The sequence below is a fragment of the Macaca thibetana genome, chromosome 10 (genome assembly GCF_024542745.1).
Source record: "Macaca thibetana thibetana isolate TM-01 chromosome 10, ASM2454274v1, whole genome shotgun sequence".
Lineage (NCBI taxonomy): Eukaryota > Metazoa > Chordata > Mammalia > Primates > Cercopithecidae > Macaca > Macaca thibetana.
In genome coordinates this window covers 65,773,912-65,793,873 of record NC_065587.1, presented here as the reverse complement: position 1 = coordinate 65,793,873, position 19,962 = coordinate 65,773,912, and the positions used below count along the sequence as shown (strand labels likewise).

The following is a 19,962-nucleotide window of genomic DNA, read 5'->3' as shown; positions in this document are numbered from 1 at the left end:
AAAGCCATATGTACTTAAGAGAATAAACATGAATAAGAGAAGATTCCTGCTTCAAAAGTTGATAGTCATGTAAATTATTATCCATAATATAGATCTGGAAATGTCATGTTCTTGTGACAACTACTTATGCTCTTAAGAGCCATATATAAAAGCCATGTGTATATGTGGCTTAGCTTATTCCACCCCATACTGTAAGATTAAAATAATTGCCATCTTCAAGGTTCTGGGCTGGGCTATGTTAACAAGAAGTTCTGGTCGTGCCTACTGAGAAACTTGTCCCAGAAATGAACATTGCAAGCATTCTTGAAGTCAGAGAATCACTTAGTCTTATCATTACGACCTAGGATTTGAGGAAGAGAAACACCAATCCCTATGACTATCTATGGTATCCACCCCACATCCTTTCTAGACTTGCCCCTCAGTAATATATTCTTCAACCCAAGCCTCATCCTGTCTACTAAGCAAGAGGTAAGGCAGGTAAACAGATTTCCTCTAAAATGTAGAGGGTAGAGTTAAGGGAAGTGAAGTTCATTTAGCATCTACCATGTGCTATACATATCATAGCTTGTTTAAAGCTCACATTAGCACTGCAGAATAAGTCTCATTGCCCACATTTTACATCTTAGGAAAGTGAGGCCAAAAGAGGTTCAATAATTTGTCTGAGGTCAAGGCTAGTAAGTGGCAAAGCCACGATTCAGACTTGGAGAATGGTAGCAGATGGAGATCTAGTTCAGAAAATCTGTTGGATTCTGGCTATACCAGGGCTTTAACATGGCTAAGAGAGATTTCAGATTATCAAAGTGCTCCGAAGCCATGGGTAGGAGGCCCCCACACAGCAAGCTCTACTCCAGGGAACTTCAGACTCTGCCTGAAATTCAGTTGCACCAAATGCCTTTAGTCTCCACAATTTAATTTTTGCACCTTAATTTCAGGCTGCTCCTGATTAGAAATGTGGTAGCTCAGTTGCCATAAGCAAAAGAACTCACACCAAGGAAACCCTTGCTGAGTTGTCAGCACCCTGGGAGATAGGAGTCCTGAGGCAGAGAAGGCCATGCAGCAGGAAAATATAGAGCCTCCTTAGACGTGAAAGCACTGATGATCTGGGAGGCCAGGCAGAGTGGTCAGAGGGATCGTCCCACAGCTGGAAGTCATTAACAGCCCGGGGTTGCATAAAAAGCAACGTGAAAGGAGTGAACAGCTTTGGTCAGGCTACCAAAGTCACTGAACCAAAGTCTGGACCCTGAGTTCACCAATCCTTGCTTCTCAGTAATACCTACAGGTAAGTGCAAAGGTAAATTGCTTCGGGAATCTGACAATTTAACTCTACTATGCTGATACAAGATGTCATCACCAAAGCTGGAAAAAAAATGGGCCACTGATGATGACGTGATTTAATAATGAGGCCAGCTCTCATTTTTCTATTGGGAGCTTGGCAAGAATTCTCTAGACAGTAGACAATCCTCAACTCACTTATATTTGACTTTGGAATTTGGTAGTAGTAGGATTTGGCAGCAGTAGGATTTTTTTTATCTTTTTTTTTTTTTTTTTTTGAGACGGAGTCTCGCTCTATTGCCCAGGCTGGAGTGCAGTGGTGCGATCTTGGCTCACTGCAACCTCCACCTCCCGGGTTCAAGCGATTCTCCTGCCTCAGCCTCCCAAGTAGCTGGGACTACAGGCGTGTGCCACCACACCTGGCTGAGTTTTGTATTTTTAGTAGAGACGGGGTTTCACCATGTTAGCCAGGATGGTCTCAATCTCCTGACCTCATGATCCAAAGCAGTAGGATTTAACTTCCTGATTATGTTTAACTTGGGTTGAAACTGAAATAATTAGTAGTCTTTGGAAATGCCCTGACTGATGAGGCACAAAGGAGAGAGAAACAGTCACTTAGAACTTGCCATCAGTGATCCACCAAGGGGTATGAGAGTCATAAATAAATAATTCTGGTGCTAGTCCTAAATTGGTTATTTTTAGTATTTGGTCATAGCACCAAACTAGGCTGGGGAGAAAGATTAATGGGCTAGAATTCTGAAATCTTTGCCTTAGCTGTGTAACTGTTCAGAGAGGAATTTCTTTTTAATCTCTCTTTTCCTTTGGCCTTTAAAGTTCTTCTCAGAGAAAAATATCAATCCGCTGCTCCAGGCTAGGGCCAAGTATATAAGGTTTGTCAGTTTAATCTCTGTCCACAGGCCCAGTCACTTTAAGCTGGCCTGTCCTAGGGCTGAGAATCTACTGATGGTGTTTTCATCTTTCTCTTAGGAGATCCTGAATTTCCTAAACTGCCTTTGAGAGACTCAGATATTTTATTTTAGAAACAGCAGTGACAGATGTTATGTATCAATTGCTAATGTTGTCTGTACAAAATCAAGAAGATATGTTAGAATGGATACAAACCTAGAGTGCCTTTTGGATATGGCAGGTGAGGAGTGTTCCTTGATGGTTTGTTTTCAGTTCAGTGCAAGACACACGTGAAGCACATCACTTACTATAAATGAACTTTAAGAGGGAAAGATACTTTGGAGTTGTTCTATCACTTGAAAATGGGGCAGGACCATTACAAGAGTAAATATAGTTATTTATCAAAAACCAGATCTCCAAGTCCAATAGGAGAGAAATAAGTATTATTCATATAGTTCAGTCCTTAGAACCAGTTCTCCTCTGCTGTGTATGGCATTTCCACATCTTGCTTTGACTTCAGGCTGAGCCTGTTACTGTTTGGAGGTGGGAGATGAGGGAGTGTATTTCAGAAAACCCATCTTCCCCTCGGACTTCCAGGGTCTTATTCAGATTGACTTGTTCTGCTACCATTTTACCCACACCCAGCATCCCGATATTTATTGAACATATTTATGTGTGCCATTCTATCCTCGTTCCCAAAGGGGATACGAAGATGAAATTTTACAAAACGTTGTAGAGCATTTACACAAACTTGTAAAGGAGGTGATGTTGGCCAGTTTAGTTTTTTCAGTTTACTTGTGGAACTCGTTAGCCTGCTTTCAGCCCTTTTGTCTCCAAAAGCTTAGGACATGTACCGGTGGTGGTATGTGAGATGATTTAAGTTAAACAGAAGATGATTTTTGGTGGTAGATGGACAAGCATAAAATTATCACATCATGAAAAAGTAATTCCCTTTTTAATTTGATTTCAAGCCTGGATTCATTTAGAAGAAAGTCTCAGTGGGGATTGATATGTTATTAACAATTCCAAAACTTATTCCGTTTTAATATATTCCTTTTTAATCAAGAAAATAGACCTCAGGCCTGGAGTGTTCTTCTGCTGACAGTATTTAGAATTTACTGACACCGTTTTATTAATTTTTTTATAAGATTGTATTGTTTATGAAAAATGACAGTAACATGCTATAAAATTTCCAATTTACACAAATGTATTTATGTTTTGGAAAAGTTATTAGTTGATTTAAAGAAAAATATTGAGTAAATAATAATATAGCTGGCTTGGGGATATGGTTGATATCCTGACGTTGCTATTCAAATGACTGAAGTTTGGGAGACACTTCTTTCCCCCACTCTGAGCCCAAACAAAATTACTGTTTGTGACCCATTCCTGCCCTCTGCTTTACCTAAACCAATTCAGGATCATGGTAACGACTAATAGTATAGTAAGAATCATACTTCTCCCTATAAGCATTATGCTAGGACTCTGAGATCTTTAACCTAAAGAGTCATTTTAATGGTGGAAATTTCTAAAAAGACAAGATAATATATTTGTAGTAGATGAAGCTGTCACAATAATGACACTATCAAATGCTATCATTAATTTAGGCTTTTTGAGTATTCTCTAATTCTCATAACAACCTGAGGCATTTTTGAGATGAGAATACTGAGGTTCAGGGCAGTTAAACAAAACCTCAAGCAATAAGGAGCAGAGCCACGGTCTGGTCCCCGGAACCTCTGGCCACGCGGGTAGCTTAACTGCTCCCCCTATGTTTTTTTGAGACGGAGTTTTGCTCTTGTTGCCCAGGCTGGAGTGCCGTGGCGCGATCTCAGCTCACCGTAACCTCTGCCTCCTGGGTTCAAGTGATTCTCCTGCCTCAGCCTCCCGAGTAGCTGGGATTACAGGCACACGCCACCAAGCCCGGCTAATTTTGTAGTTTTAATAGAGACGGGGTTTCTCCATGTTGGTCAGGCTGGTCTCAAACTCCCGACCTCAGGTGATCCCCCACCCTCAGCCTCCCAAAGTGCTGGGATTACAGGCGTGAGCCACTGCACCTGGCCCTGCTCCCCCTAAGTATTAGGCAAACCCTGGAGAAGCCACACGGATGAACAGCCTGAGGAACTCAAGGGAGCATGCAAATAGGTGCACAATAACACATATAACACCGGGAAGCTCCGAAATACTGTGGAGGAAGTACGTTCAGAGTAGGTGAGACCAGTTGAAGAAAGTGGGGACTCTACCAAAGGAGTCACCTCATTGCATTTATCTCTGCCTTGCATTCTAGCCCTCTGCCTTACAGACCTCCTTGTAGGGCCAGGTCAACCTTCATGTCTCCCACCAACCCCAGTCACTCAGAAAGGAGCAAGTACTCTTGCCTTTCTTCCCAGCTGGGAAGACCATTCCTCAGTTCCGTCTAGTGCACTGCTGCCTGTGGGACACGCAGAGATAGGCAGGCTGCACCTGCTTCTGGAGATAAACTCCTGCTGCAGAGCTTTTGTCAGGTCAGCCACTGTCCCGCAACAGCTTGTCTAACCCAGTGCCACAGACCAGCTATGCTCTTCACCAAGAGTCTAGGCAAGAGCTTCAAGTGCTCTTAGAGTCATTCTGTGTCCTGCTAACCTGGGGCGTCAAGCCTACCATTGGGAATCACTATCCTTCATGATATCCACCGTGTCCGGGCCCCACCTCCTGCCTCTCCGATGGGTGGGATTTCTTGCAGTGTTGGCATCATCCCAGTCATACCTGGTTTTGCCAGGTATTTTATAGAACCTCCCAGATGAGAATTAAGATAATGAGTATGAAAGATAATGAGTATGGTAATGAGTTGAGAAATTCCAAAGCCCCAGGAAAATATACAAGATTATATCACAAACCTTTCCTAGCCCATTCTAGAGTTTAGTCCTTGGAACTCAGCCCTTGTCTCTATTCCCGTTTTCCCTGGGTGATCTCATCTGTTCCCCTGGTTTTAACTACTACACATATGATAATAACACTCCTATCTGCGTATCTAGTTTAGATCTCTCTCCTGACCTTTAAATTTTTATTTTGACAGATTCCTAGATATCTATATTTAAGTGTATTCCACAGATACTTCAGAGTAAACAGAACTCACCCCCTTCCTCACTAAGGCTTCCTCTTCCTTCGGAATTCTGTATCTTATCAGCGTTACGGATGAGTCCTCGAGAGCTCTAACTGGAAGAAACACACACATCCCATACAGTCTTCTCTCCATACCAAGCGCAGAGCTGGGCTCTGGTGTGACCACCTGGAGGCAGTACAGACTTGAGGGTGTGTTTCGCAGCAAGGCTTTGGGAGCCCCAGTCCTGAGCAATCCCGGTCCTGAATGCAACTTCTGCCCAGCTTCCTTTCTTCTCTTTTTCAGGGGATATCTTTGAGTCCACCATTGATTCAGGCTCCTATTGAATTGGTAAGGGAGGGACTGGAATGGGGCCCAAGTGCAAGGCTCCTTCACAGAGCAGCATGCACCCCCATATGCACATATCCTGGAACACTTCCTGCCTTCAACTCCCGAGAGGCACAGTTCAACAAATCAAGCTGGAGGCTTCTTTGAACCAGAAAACCTAAATACTTTAAAGGAAAGTGTGGAGGCTGGTGTTAAACAGGTATTACTTTGTTCCCTGACATACAGGTGGTGGAAATGTCACATTTCTTTAATTTTCTAAATTAAATACCCTTGGCTTCCATCCAACAATGAGTAGCAAATCCAATCTTGGTCCTTTATCAGGAGCTTACACATATTGGGGGAAAGATGTCTCTTAGTCAAGGGTGCCTGCCACGCCTGGTGCTCTTTGCTCAAAACAATGGTCTAGTCTACACCCTTTCTCCAGTTCTCTTTATGGCATGGAGACCTCTGCTGAGGTCAGCAGTGCCTTTGCTCACCTCCCTGAGCTCACAGTCATCCCCATTGGAGGCCCTCTGGTCCCAGGGATCTGTGGGAGGCCTGGAACAGGACCTGGCCACAAAAGGAGGCTGCAGGGCTCCTCAGCACCATGCCCTCAAAGCCAGGCTCAGGAAATTCTCCTTGCCCTCTTCTAATGCTACAAATCCTTCTTCCTCTCAGACAAAACAGTTTGATTGCCTCTAAGACTGGGTTAATTTTTTAAAACAAAAGCTTGTTTATTTCTTTCCTTTTCCTTCCTTCTTTCCTCCCTCCCTCCCTCCCTCCCTTCCTTCCTCCCTCCCTCCCTCCCTCTCTCTTTTTTCTTTTTGATGGCGTTTCACTCTTGTTGCCCAGGCCGAAGAGCAATGGCATGATCTCAGCTCACTGCAACCTCCGCCTCCCGGGTTCAAGCGATTCTACTGCCTCAGCCTCCTGAGTAGCTGGGATTACAGGTGCCCGCCACCACGCCCAGTTAATTTTTTCTATTTTTAGTAGAGACAGAGTTTCACCATGTTGGCCAGGCTGGTTTCGAACCCCTGACCTCAAGTAATCCACCCGCCTCGGCTTCCCAGAGTGTTGGGATTACAGGCGTTAGCCACCATGCCTGGCCTGATTTCTTTCTTTTCGTTTTCTTTTCTTTCTTTCTTTTTTTTTTTTTTTTTTGAGGTAGAGTTTCGCTCTTGTTGCCATGAGTGCAATGGCGCGATCTCGGCTCACCGCAACCTCTGCCTCCCAAATTCAAGCAATTCTTCTGTCTCAGCCTCCCAAGTAGCTGGGATTACAGGCATGAGCCACCAAGCCCAGTTAATTTTGTATTTTTAATAGAGACGGAGTTTCTTCATGTTGGCTGGTCGCAAACCCCAGACCTTAGGTGATCCACCCACCTTGGCCTCCCAAAGTGCTGGGATTACAGGCCTGAGCCACCACTCCCGGCCTCTTTCTTTTTAAGAGACAGCATCTCGCTCTCTTGCCAAGGCTGTAGTGCAGTGGTGTGATCATAGCTCACTCCTAGGCTCAAGCGCTCCTCCTGCCTCAACGTCCTGAGATTATAGACATGAGCCACCACGCCCAGCTCAATTTCTTTTCTTTGTTTCTTTCTCTTTTTCCTTTCCTTTTTTTTTTTTTGTTTTTTGTTTTTTGTTTTCCTGAGATCAGAGAAAGCCTGATCTCTAAAACGAAAAGCCCTGGTTACCCTTTGGGATTGGGAGTGTGGAGGAAGATAGGAATGGCCTATTCTTTTGTGAAGAACAGAAATGGCAGACACTACAGAAAATCAGTCAATTCCTCAAGCAGGTTACCCTCCCTGCACTAAAGTGATGCTTACCTCACACCTTGTTGCCAAAGTTTGGGGCCTGCCTCAGATTGGTGATGCATCAGGTTGAAAGTAAGCAGCAAACTTAGGATTCCCCCATGCTTTAAAACATTTAAAAAAAATTTATGGATACATAATAGTTGTACATTTTATAGGGTACATGTGATATTTTCATACATGCATAAAATATATAATGATCAATTAAGGGTAATTGGGATATCCATCTCCTCAAGCATTTATCATTGTGCTAGGAATACTCCAATTCTACTTTTTTATTTTGAAATATGTAATAAATTATTGTTAACTATAGTTGCCCTTTTGTGCTACCCAACACTAGATCTGATTCCTTGTATCTAACTGTACTTTTGTACCCATTAACCAACCCCTCTCTTTATCCCTGCCTCCCCACTACCCTTCTCAGCCTCTGGTAATCATCGCTGTACTCTCCATCTTCATGAGTTCAATTTTTATCTTTTTATTATTATTATTTTTATTTTTTGAGATGGAGTTTCGCTCTTGTTGCCCAGGCTGGAGTGCAATGGCGCTATCGCAGCTCACCACAACCTCCGCCTCCTGGGTTCAAGTGATTCTCCTGCCTCAGCCTCCCAAGTAGCTGGGATTACAGGCATGAGCCACCACCCCGGCCAATTTTGTATTTTTAGTAGAGATGGGGTTTCTCCATGTTGGTCAGGCTGGTCTTGAACTCCTGACCTCAGGTGATCCGCCCGCCTTGGCCTCCCAAAGTGCTGGGATTACAGGCATGAGCCACCACGCCTGGCCTTTATCTTATTTTTTAATTTTTTTTTTGAGACATGGTCTTGCTGTGTTGCCCCGGCTGGAGTGCAGTGACGCAGTCATGGCTCACTGCAGCCTCAAATTTGTGGGTTCAAGTGATCCTCCTGCCTCAGCTTCTCAAAGCACTAGGATTATAAGCATGAGCCACCACACCCAGACTTCAGTGTTGTTGTTTTTTTAGCTCCTAACATATGAGTGAGAACATGCGATATGTATCTTCTATGTTGGTTTATTTCACTTAACACAGTATCCTCCAGTTCTATCCATGTTGTTGCAAATGACAGAATTTCATTATTTTTGTGGCTGAATAATATTCCCTGTGTAGAGCGCCACATTTTCTTTATCCGTTCATCCACTGTTGGACACTTAGGCTGATTCCATATCTTGGTTATTGTGGGATGCAATAAACATGGGAGTGTGGATCTCTCTTCTAAATACCGATTTACTTTCTTTTGGTTATATATCCAGCAGTGGGGTTGCTGGATCATATGGTAGTTCTATTTTTAGTTTTTTGAGGAAGGAGCCACCACCTTCTGCACAGAATTCCAAAATAACTAGGGAGAGTGGGGGTGGTGCTGCCTGGTTCCAGTTTCCTGGGGCTTGTCTAGTTTAGGCTTTCCATTCCTAGATCTCAGGAGAAGTGTGAAGAACCCACGAGAGAGTTACCCCCGGATCCTATCTAACCCTTGTATAATGAGCTGGGTAACGGAATAATAGAAGACAGATCCCTTGATCATTTATAAATGATAAATTTTATTTCTATTTTTTGCATACTTTTTTTAAGTATTTCATTAAAATATTACTTATTCTGATTATTGGAATTTTTAGCACCTCCTGAAGTTTCGCACCCACGACACATGCCTCACTCCTGTCACCCTGGTCTGTCTATGGACTGCTGGAGCCCTTGTGGTTTATAGGATGCAGAGTTGCCTGGGCCTGACTCTGTGAGACCCCCAGTGGGAGGCAAGCATCTCAGCCTGGCCCTAGGCAAGGGCTGGTGACCTAGCATCCTGGGCCAGCACTGCTCCCAGACACTCAGCTAGAGTGTATTGAGGCTGCACATGTGAGGTATATTGACACCCCTGGACATCAAGCCAAAGGTCCTTTGATTTTTGTCATAGATGGAGAGAATTTACTTACATACTTCCATTCATTAGGGGTCACATGAGGATCCAAGAATTTCATGACAAAATCTAGGTTGACCTGATTTAACTAAATCCACATTCTTTACTGTGGCCCATATTTATCCAACACCTGCTGTCTGCAGACACTATTTTAAACATGTAGGGTACAACAGTAAACAAGACAGATGAGATACTTTCATGACATTTATATTATGGTTGGAGAACTAGACCAAAACAAGTAAACAGACAAGATACAGTTGACCCTTGAACGACATGGAGGTTAGGGGCACCTAACCAGTTGAAAATTTGAGTATACCTTTCAACTTCTCCAAAACTTAACTACTAATATAGCCTACTATTGACCAGAAAGAAGCCTTTCAGATAACATAAATCATCAACACATATTCTGTATATGTGTTATGCACTGTATTCCCACAGTCAAGTAAGCTAGAGAAAAGAAAATGTTACTAAGACAATCATAAGGAAGAGAAAACACATTTACAGTACTGTACTGTATTTATTGATGCCATAAATGTATGTCATCTGTTTACAAGATGAATCATCTCTCTGAAATGGTAGGCAGTCGCAGCTGCAGACCTCAATCTATGGTATATATCAAGCTATTCAGCTTTTTCTTGTAGTGTCATGACTTTTCTCTGCTTCTTATGAGCACTTCTAGCATCACGAGTGGCACCTTGTATGGGTCCTGTAGTGTTATTCAAAGTTTACGATACTGTATTAAACACTACAAAAAAACACACGAGAACCTTGAGAGAGCACTTTCTACTGACATATGCAATAATTTACTAGAGAAACTAACTGCTTACCTGGAGGTGATCAGTGTCACCTGACATTTTAAGCAGATGCTTGCAACACTTGCGCTCACAGCAATAGCAACAGGAGGTGGCTTTGAAATTATTACAGTTGTATAGTATGTGTAACAGTTAATTGTATGCGGTTATGATTTAATATGGCATCTTTACATTTGCTTACATTTCTCTCCACCGCTAATGGTGCCATGTACAGTATTTGTATATAAGTGTTGATAAATTTTAACTGTTTTTTTTTTTTTTCAAGACAGAGTCTCGCTTTGTCACCCAGGCTGCAGTGCAGTGGCATGATCTCGACTCACTGCAACCTCTGCCTCCCGGGTTCAAGCTATTCTCCTGCCTCAGCCTCCTGAGTAGCTGGGATTACAGGAGTGCACCACCACGCCAGCTAATTTTTGTATTTTTAGTAGAGATGGGGTTTCATCATACTGGCCAGGCTGGTCTCAAACTCCTGACCTCATGATCCGCCCACTTTGGCCTCCCAAAGTACCAGAATTACAGGCATGAACCACCACGCCCAGACAATTTTAACTTTTTTTTTTGAGAAGGAGTCTCACTCTGTTGTCCAGGCTGGAGTGCAGTGGCTCGATCTCGGCTCACTGCAGGCTCTACCCCCGAGTTCACGCCATTCTCCTGCCTCAGCCTGCCGAGCAGCTGGGACTACAGGCGCCCGCCACCTCCCCCGGCTAACTTTTTGTATTTTTAGTAGAGACGGGGTTTCACCATGTTAGCCAGGATAGTCTCAATCTCCTGACCTCGTGATCCACCCGCCTTGGCCTCCCAAAGTGCTGGGATTACAGGCATGAGCCACCGTGCCAGGCCCCAATTTTAACTTTTTATAATAGACTTATGTATATTTTATGGTAGTAAATGATAAAAATAGACTAGTATCTACATGTATTTTATGCATTTATGACATGCCTTTTTCTTAAGTTTTTGAACATTTCTAGGTTATGAGGTTCATCTGTGAGTTTTTTCAAATTGTTACAAATCTCCAAAAAATGTTCTAATACATTTATTTTTAAAAGTCCATATATAAGTGGACCTGTGCAGCTCAAACCCATGTTGTTAGCTGGGCACACAGTAGCTCAGGCCTGTTGTCCCAGCACTTTGCAAAATGTGCATGTTGCTCAAGGCAGGAGGATCACTTGAGCCCAGAAGTTCAAGACCGGCCTGGGCAACAAAGTGAGCCCTTATCTACAAAAAATAAGAAAAATAACTAGGCATGATGATGCCTGCCTGTACTCCCCGCTGCTTGGGAGGCTGAGGCGGGAGGATTGTTTGAGCTCAGGAGTTTGAGGCTGCAGTGATCGCACCACTGCACTCCAGCCTAGGTGATAGAGCAAGACTCTGGCAAAAAACAAGAACAAAAAAACTCATGTTGTTCATGTAATTTCAAATAGTGATGAGTTCTAGGAAGAAAATAAGGTTATATAGTAGTGGCCAGGCGCAGCGGCTCACGCCTATAATCCCGGCACTCTGGAAGGCTGAGGCAGGCAGATCACCTGAGGTTGGGAGTTTGAGACCAGCCTGACCAACATGCAGAAACCCTGTCTCTACTAAAAATACAAAAATCAGCCAGGCGTCCTGGCAGATGCCTATAATTCCAGCTACTCAGGAGGCTGAGGCAGAAGAATCACTTGAACACTTCAGCCTGGGCTAGAGAAGGAGACTCCATCTCAAAACAAAAACAAAAACAAAACAAAACAAAACAAAAAAAAATATATATGTATATGGTAGGGAGTGAAGTGGGGTAACTTGAGAGAAGTTGGTCAGGTATAAACACGCATGAGGCAGATTCTAGGGCTGAGATACAAGGTAGTATAGTCGACAACTTCCAGCTTCTCCAGAAGTGGCAAATAACTTTCCCACTGGGTATCCACACAGAAATATGTGAGCACGCTTACACGGCATGTGCTGCCTCACCTCCCCCTACCAGGAGTTTGGTTAAGGCTACAGCATTTTTACAACCTCTTTAAATCAACTTTATAGTATCTGGCAGCAAAGTATCATTTCCTAACATGCTGAATCATTGCATCTCTGAAGACCTGGAAAAGGGATGATAAGCCAAATCATTCAGGAACCAGGGGTTCCCAGAGAAGTATGTAATAAATTTCATCGGATGTTGGAATTGGCCTTTTTGTTTTCCTTCTTCTTTCCTTTTTTTTTTTTCCAGTTACATTGAAAAAGCAAACACATTGTTTTTATCTTATCAAGCAAGGTGGGAAGAATATTTTTCCCTTTATTTCTAGGTAAGCCTGCACAAAGGATTGAAAGGGCTAACAGTGTCTGGGTCATACAGGATGACCCCTGAATTATTGGAGAGTACTTTGTACATGACAGATTTATCCAGATAGGTAAATGGTGTTGCAAACACTTCACCAAAATCCAACTAGAGACCTCTAAGTTCATTTTAGTGTACAGCTTCCAAACTTTATCTGCAGTGTAGGTAGCCCGATCTGTTTTAAAATCCTTCTAGGAAACGATGGCTGTGTAAATTGGTCCAACAAATAGCCAAATGTGCATGTTACTCTGTTAGAAAGGGAAAAGCAGACACAGGCATAAGTGTAAATTTTATCTTGTGGCTTCCGAGGAACCTAAATGCCTGGACAGCTTTGTTGTGCTATGTGGCTGACAACCAGGTTATTAGATAACTCATAAAACTCTTCTCCAGCAGCCCAGACTTTCCTGAGGTTACCTCTTCCCATGGGACTAGAATGAGGAAAAAAAGAAAAACAGATCTCCCCAAGCTGCAGCCACATTTAATGTCCCCTTTACCTACACCTGAACTCCTGCTCCCTGGAAGAAAACCCTAAATAAATACACCTGTGGCAGCAGAGAGGGATTTTTTTTTTTATTATTATTTTTTTTTTGAGACGGAGTCTTGCTCTGTCCCCCAGACTGGAGTGCAGTGGCCGGATCTCAGCTCACTGCAAGCTCCGCCTCCTGGGTTTACGCCATTCTCCTGCCTCAGCCTCCCGAGTAGCTGGGACTACAGGCGCCCGCCACCTCGCCCGGCTAGTTTTTTGTGTTTTTAGTAGAGACGGGGTTTCACCGTGTTAGCCAGGATGGTCTCGATCTCCTGACCTTGTGATCCGCCCGCCTTGGCCTCCCAAAGTGCTGGGATTACAGGCTTGAGCCACCGCGCCCGGCCGAGAGGGATTATTTTTGATAGCGGCTGCTCCCGACTCCAAGCTGTGGGCACTGAACTAGAAAGCAGTGCTGAGAGAGAGAACTAGGAATAAATGACACTGGGAAATGGGAAATTCAGAGAAGAAAAAAAAATCTTACTTTCCTCTCCTGAAAAAGATGCGCTTTGCAAGGTTCATCTTTTCATCTTTTAATCTGGTGAGTCTCGAAATTTTTAGTCTTTAGGCTACTTAAGCAGAACAAGAGTCTCACCTATTTACCAGATTAAATACAGAAGCAAGCAGACAAAAAACACCTTTGAGGTGTTTTCGCTGAATCTCTTGTGATTATTTGTAGCTCCTTTCAAAAATATTTGCTTTGGTGCATTTAAATTTTGTCTCAAATCTGCAGTGGAAAATATGTTTCAAAGGGGGAAAAAAAAAGAAAGAAGAAAGAAAAAACCACCCAACACACTGTGAGCCCTGCATTTAGACTCAGCCCACTGAGCAGCTGGAAGAATTTTCGCAGACCCACTGGAGATCCCTGGATTCAACTATTGCGTAAAACCATTGATCTAAAAACTACGTCTTGACTTCAGAACACTTCTTTTCATCTGGAATTATCTATTATTGACCACAGAGAGCAGCCACTGACGATTTCCTGGAACAAGGCCCTGTATAGAGAGAGGTGAGCTCCAGTGAGGGAAGAAGAAATTTCTTTCGCTTTCTGAGTGGGTGCTTTGGTACAGTACAATATCTATGCTATAGTAATATATCGGTGGGCTCACCTTCTCCTTCTCCACTTTTTCCTCTTTCTCCAGCCCCCTCCTTCCTCATCATCATCTTCTTTTGTTTGTTTATTTGCTTCTTCCATAGTAAAACTTTCTGAAAGCCGATGTGCCTGGATGATTTTTGCCTGGTACGTTCTGCTAATTGGAGTTCCAGAATCACAGTTTTCTTGCTTGGGTGCAGAATTTTCAAAAGTGTTTAAGTGCCTAAATTATTGTAGTGGTGGCTGGCCACTGCCCATGCCTTGTAGACAGGCAGCTGAGAAGGTACCAAAAAAAAAAAAAAAAAAAAGGCTGCAGGTCTGTACCATTCACTGTACCAGAATGCAGAACCCTACTGAGCTGCTCCTCATGGAAGGAGGAGCCATGTTGTACTGAGCTGACAACACCGGCAATCGAAAGAGCAAACCCGGGGCATAAATGGAACCAGGCCCTGGAAGCGTTTGGTTGGGAGTCTCCCTTTGGTCAAGCCTTTCCTTTGGTCAAGTGGCTCTGTGAAAATAAAGAAGAATCTGATCCAGATGAAGGTAAGGAGTTCATCTGCATCTCCTCTTCTCAAGCCACAGGGATCTCATTAAGGATCAGGGCACTTACACTGATGGCTTCACTTTGGGCCCAACCTTCAGCAGGACAGCCCCATGCAAAGATAATTACCAGGAATGGTGGGCTCATTACAGCCTTGATCTGGTCACTCCAACATACTGTTAGACAGATGTCAGAAAACTGACCGACATTTACATGAAAGTGACTAAATTGCAGGTTGAAGGATTTGGTTTCAGCCTCTGTCAGGTTGAGGCTTTGAAAAAACAGAATGTTATGCCTTCAGGAAACCAAATACCAGATTCTGTTGCTTTGGAGCTCTTGCAAATTCAAGCACATAAGGACATGTATAGCCAAAATTGAGACAATAACTTTTTTTTTTTTTTTTTGCTGGACTAGCTCGAGTGAGGAACAATTACTTTTAACAGTCTATTTTACGGTCCAGCGCAGTAACCCCCGTATATTGTAACTGGCTCTGCGTTGGAAGGCAATCTGGGAAAGGGCCTGTTTCTGCTTCTTTGAGACAGCCTGCAGGAAACTTCAAAGTTAAAATAACGTAAAACTTGCCATATCTTGGTTCCACTACGAGTGTTTCTCTTCTAAGCACTTCTGCCTATGAGCATTCCAGCAAAGATGCCATTACAGTCCAGCACGGAGAAATAAAAGGAGCCAAGTGTTGGGCAAAAGAGATAAGGAACCAGAGCCAGAACTCTCACTGAAACGGGAGATTTTTTTTTTTCTTTTTTCTTTTTTCTTTTTGTTTTGAGACGGAGTCTCGCTCTCGCCCAGAGTACGGTGGCCGGATCTCAGCTCACTGCAAGCTCTGCCTCCCGGGTTCACGCCATTCTCCTGCCTCAGCCTCCCGAGTAGCTGGGACTACAGGCGCCCACCACCTCGCCCGGCTAGTTTTTTGTATTTTTTAGTAGAGACGGGGTTTCACTGTGTTAGCCAGGATGGTCTCGATCTCCTGACCTCGTGATCCGCCCGTCTCGGCCTCCCAAAGTGCTGGGATTACAGGCTTGAGCCACCGCGCCTGGACAAAAAGGGAGATTTCTTATAGAAAATAGGAACTAAAAAGTTGAGATGGCTGGGAGGAGGTGCGGGCAGTACGTCATCTTTTGAAATAAAAAAGAGTACGATTCCTAGGGGAAATGTACACAAAAAGACTGTGAGTTGAGAGAAAACTGACTTTAGTTTTGTTGGGGAGATTTATTCAGATTTTGGGAGGAAATTGGAAAGAACTATAAAGCTAGAGTCTGTAATTAGTTCCTACACCTGTGTAGACAGTTCTGAGGGGTGAGATGCTCCCTGGAGCCCTGAGAGGTCTGCATTTTGCTCACAGGGCAGCTGTCTTGAGGAAAAAGATGAAGAATGGGAGTGTTATGGGGGGCATACGCCCCTCTGATGGTCACTACAAAGGTAGGATCCAGCTGTAAATGGCCTCTAGAGAGCCACCAGTTCCGTCTCCATCTGTTCCCCAAACTCGTGCTTACGGATTTGATATTCAGGTATTTTTCAGAAGAATGAGCTTGAAGCAAAAATACTGAACTAAAACATTCTTTAAAAAAAAAAATTCAAAACCACAATTTGAATCTTGTTTAAAAGATGGAAGGATGAGAAGTGTGATTCTCTTGGCTTGTTTAGAAATAGACATAGCAGGTCGGGTGCAGTGGCTCAAGCCTGTAATCCCAACACTTTGGGAGGCTGAGAGGCAGGTGAATCACAAGGTCAAGAGTTTGACACCAGCCTGGCCAACATGGTGAAACCCTGTCTCTACTAAAAATACAAAAATTAGCCAGGTGTGATGGCGGGTGCCTACTCTGGAGGCTGAGGCAAGAGAATTTCTTGAACCCGGGAAGCGGGAGTTACAGTGAGCCGAGATTGCACCACTGCACTGTAGCCTGAGCAACAGAGCAAGACTCCGTCTCAAAAATAGAAAAAAAGGAGTAGCCATACTAGACGGGATCCCAGGTGTTATGCATTTTCACTCTTCCCTCGGGTTATCCTCATCTCAGCTGCCTTCAGAACTTGTTCAACACAGTTAGTAATTAGGCTTTTAGAAAGAGGAGAAGTATTTATGTAAAATTGCCTGCTTACGTCCTGTAGCTGCACCCCCTGTGCGTCCAGGGAAGCGTACGCAGTGACCTTTGAGTGGGTATCTGCTTATTTCGTGGTAGAACTGACTTAAAGCAGACTCCTAGTCCTTGGCGTTACTCTAAGTTAGGGACAAATTTCTCATCCTCAGCATTATTACAAATTAGGGACACAGAGAAAACTTTGCTGGCTCCTAGTGAAGGCATTCACTGCTTGGAACCCAGACTCGGCAAGATCATGCAGCCTGACCACTGGCTGTAGTGCACCAAGCTCATGATCAGGAATTAGGAGACCAGATTCAGGTCTTGCATCTGCCTATAACTACCTGTGAGACTTTAATCTATGTATTGACCGCCTCAGGGGTTCCATCTTCCTTTGAATCAAATGGGAAAACAAAGACTCGCCTCCTCTAGTAGCAAGAATTCTTGTAGATACCATGACAGGTTAAAAGTATTTGCCATAGCCGGGGAAGAGAGAATGGGTTCAGACCCTTGATCTTGTGGTAGCTAACTTTTTTACTTGATTGATTTTTTTTTTTTTTTTTTTGTGACGGAGTCTCACTCTGCTGCCCAGGCTGGAGTGCAGTGGCGTGATCTCAACTCACTGCAACCTCCGCCTCCAAGATCTGCTTCTGTATTGCCTCAATATTAAATAAATTCAAGCAATTCTCATGCCTCAGTCTCCCAAGTAGCTGGGACTACAGCCACGTGCCACCACACCCAGCTAATTTTTGTATTTTTAGTAGAGACAGGGTTTCACCATGTTGGCCAGGCTGGCCTTGAACTCCTGACCTCAGGTGATCTGCCCACGTTGGGCTTCCAAACTGCTAGGATTACAGGCGGGAGCCACCGATCCTGGCCATTGCTTAATGTTTTAAATCTTCATCTTCCATTTTCTTGGGCTCCTAAATGACCTGGATACACTTTTATTTTCTTTTTTATGTATTTATGGATGTATGTATGTATTTATTTATTTTTCAGAGACAGGATCTCCCTCTGTCACCCAGGCTGGAGTGCAGTGGTATGATCATTGTTCACTGCAGCCTTGAACTCCTGGGCTCAAGTAATCCTCCCCCTCAGGTTCCCAAGTCGCTAGGATTACAGGCACACACCACCATACCCAGCTGATTTTTAGATTTTTTATAGAGATAGGGTCTTGCTGTGTTGCCCAGGCTAGTCTCTAACTTCAAGTGAACCTCCCACCCCAACCTCCCAAAGTGCTGGGATTATAGGTCTGAACCACCATGCCTAGCCCTTATTTTCTTGTAAGTTTTTATTGATATAAAATACACTTACAGAAAAGTGTTCATATCGATGAATTTTAACTATGTGAACACACTCAGAAAACCAGAATCTAGATCTAGAAACAGAGCATTACCAGCACCCAGAAGGCTCCTCATTCCCTCTTCAAGTCCCTGACTTCTAACACCATAAATTAAGTTTTGTCTGTTTGGGGGCTTTATATGTGTGTGTAGGGGTTTTTATGCCTGACTTCTTTTGCTTAATATTAGGTTTGTGAGATTCATTTATGTTGTCTATGGTAATATTTTATTTGTTCTCATTATTGTGTGGTATTACATGAATTAATACCACAATTTATTTATCCATTTGTTTATCCACAATTTATCTACAATTTACATGGATAAATGCCACAATTTATTTATTCATTGTCTTATTGATGGACACATGGAGTGTTTGCAGTTGGGGGCTATTACTGAACAGAAGCACTAGGAACATTTGTGAATGCTTTTGAGTGCATTTCTATCTAGAAGTAGACTTGCTGAATCATAGGACATGTGTGTTCCGCTTTTACAGATATTGTCAGTTTTCCAAAATGATTGTATCATTTTACACTCCCATCAGCAATGTCTGAGATTTGTTTTTTCTTACATCCTCATCAAGAGTTGGTATTGTCTGTCTTTTACATTTAGCCATTTTGATGGGTGTATAGTGGAATGCTTCTTTATTTTAATTTCTATTCCTTGAAGAGTAATGAAGTTTAGCACCTTTTCATATATTTATTGGCCTTTTGACTATCCTGTTTTGAGAAATATCTGTTCGGATTTTGAACCTGTTTCTCTACGGGGTTGTCTGACATTTTTATTGACTTGTAAGCATTCTTTAAATGTTGATATGAGCCCTTTGTTGTGTACATGTTGCAAATACCATCTCCCACAAGGCTATGTTGAGTCACATTGCAGCTTCAGACAAAAAAAAAAAAAAAAATATATATATATATATATAGATTCCTGTGTTTATTTTAAATTTTGATATTTTGTTCAGCATGGATTTTTTTGCATTACATTTGATTTTTTTAATATTGCATCAAATTTTTATTTCTCCTGATTACTGAGTTTTTTTTTGTCACCCCCTTAAAGAACTGTATCCAAGGCAAGAGCCTCACTTGCCTCCCTGCAGTCCTGGCCCGTCTCATTCTGTATCTTGCATTTTCATGCTCTTTATAGAGTGTTATTTGATGAAAAGGAGTTTCTAATCTAATGAAGTCCAAATGTTCAAGCTTTTCTTTTAAGATTAGTGTCTTTTCATTTGGATCACATTTATACAGTTACAAAAATAAAGATTTGATTTTGGTCATTCTTCAGATGTTTGGCTCTGAATGAGTTAAGCTGAAGTAACTGGCTCCTTTTTTATTTTTATTTTTTATTTTTATTTTTATTTTTTTTGAGACGGAGTCTCGCTCTGTCGCCCAGACTGGAGTGCAGTGGCGCTCTCGGCTCACTGCAAGCTCCGCCTCCCGGGTTCACGCCATTCTCCTGCCTCAGCCTCCGGAGTAGCTGGGACTACAGGCGCCCGCCACCACGCCCGGCTAATTTCTTTTTGTATTTTTAGTAGAGACGGGGTTTCACCGTGTTAGCCAGGATGGTCTCGATCTCCTGACCTCGTGATCCGCCCGCCTCGGCCTCCCAAAGTGCTGGGATTACAGGCTTGAGCCACCGCGCCCGGCCAACTGGCTCCTTTTTTAAAATGTTGTGCCATCATTTCACCTGATGAGCATTCTTGGCGCCTGCTAGATATTGTTAGGTCCTGAGGCTGTAAAGAGGTCTTCAACAGGATGTAAAGCAAACTTAGTTGTAATTACCTTATTCAGCCCATTAAGAAATACAGTACTAAAGTTTTATCTCTAGTCTCTCAAATTGGCATCCCTCAAATTGGCATCTGGTAATGTACATTGTGAGGTAGACCGATAATCAAATGACAGTGCAACATCTTACCAAGAAGTAAATATGACCTGAGTGTCCTATAAATAATGTAAGA

The 19,962-nt window shown here is 43.1% G+C and overlaps 2 protein-coding genes across 22 annotated transcripts in view; one reads left to right on the top strand and one right to left on the bottom strand.

The window, feature by feature from the left end:
- EIF2S2 (eukaryotic translation initiation factor 2 subunit beta) overlaps positions 1-19,962 on the bottom strand; it is a 511,882-nt gene that overhangs the window by 104,928 nt on the left and 386,992 nt on the right. The window lies entirely within an intron of this gene.
- Positions 13,519-19,962, top strand: part of ASIP (agouti signaling protein) — an 80,923-nt gene continuing 74,479 nt past the window's right edge. The window contains exon 1 of the mRNA XM_050807356.1: positions 13,519-13,953. The gene's annotated coding sequence lies outside the window, so the exon portion shown is untranslated. The remainder of the gene's footprint in view (positions 13,954-19,962) is intronic.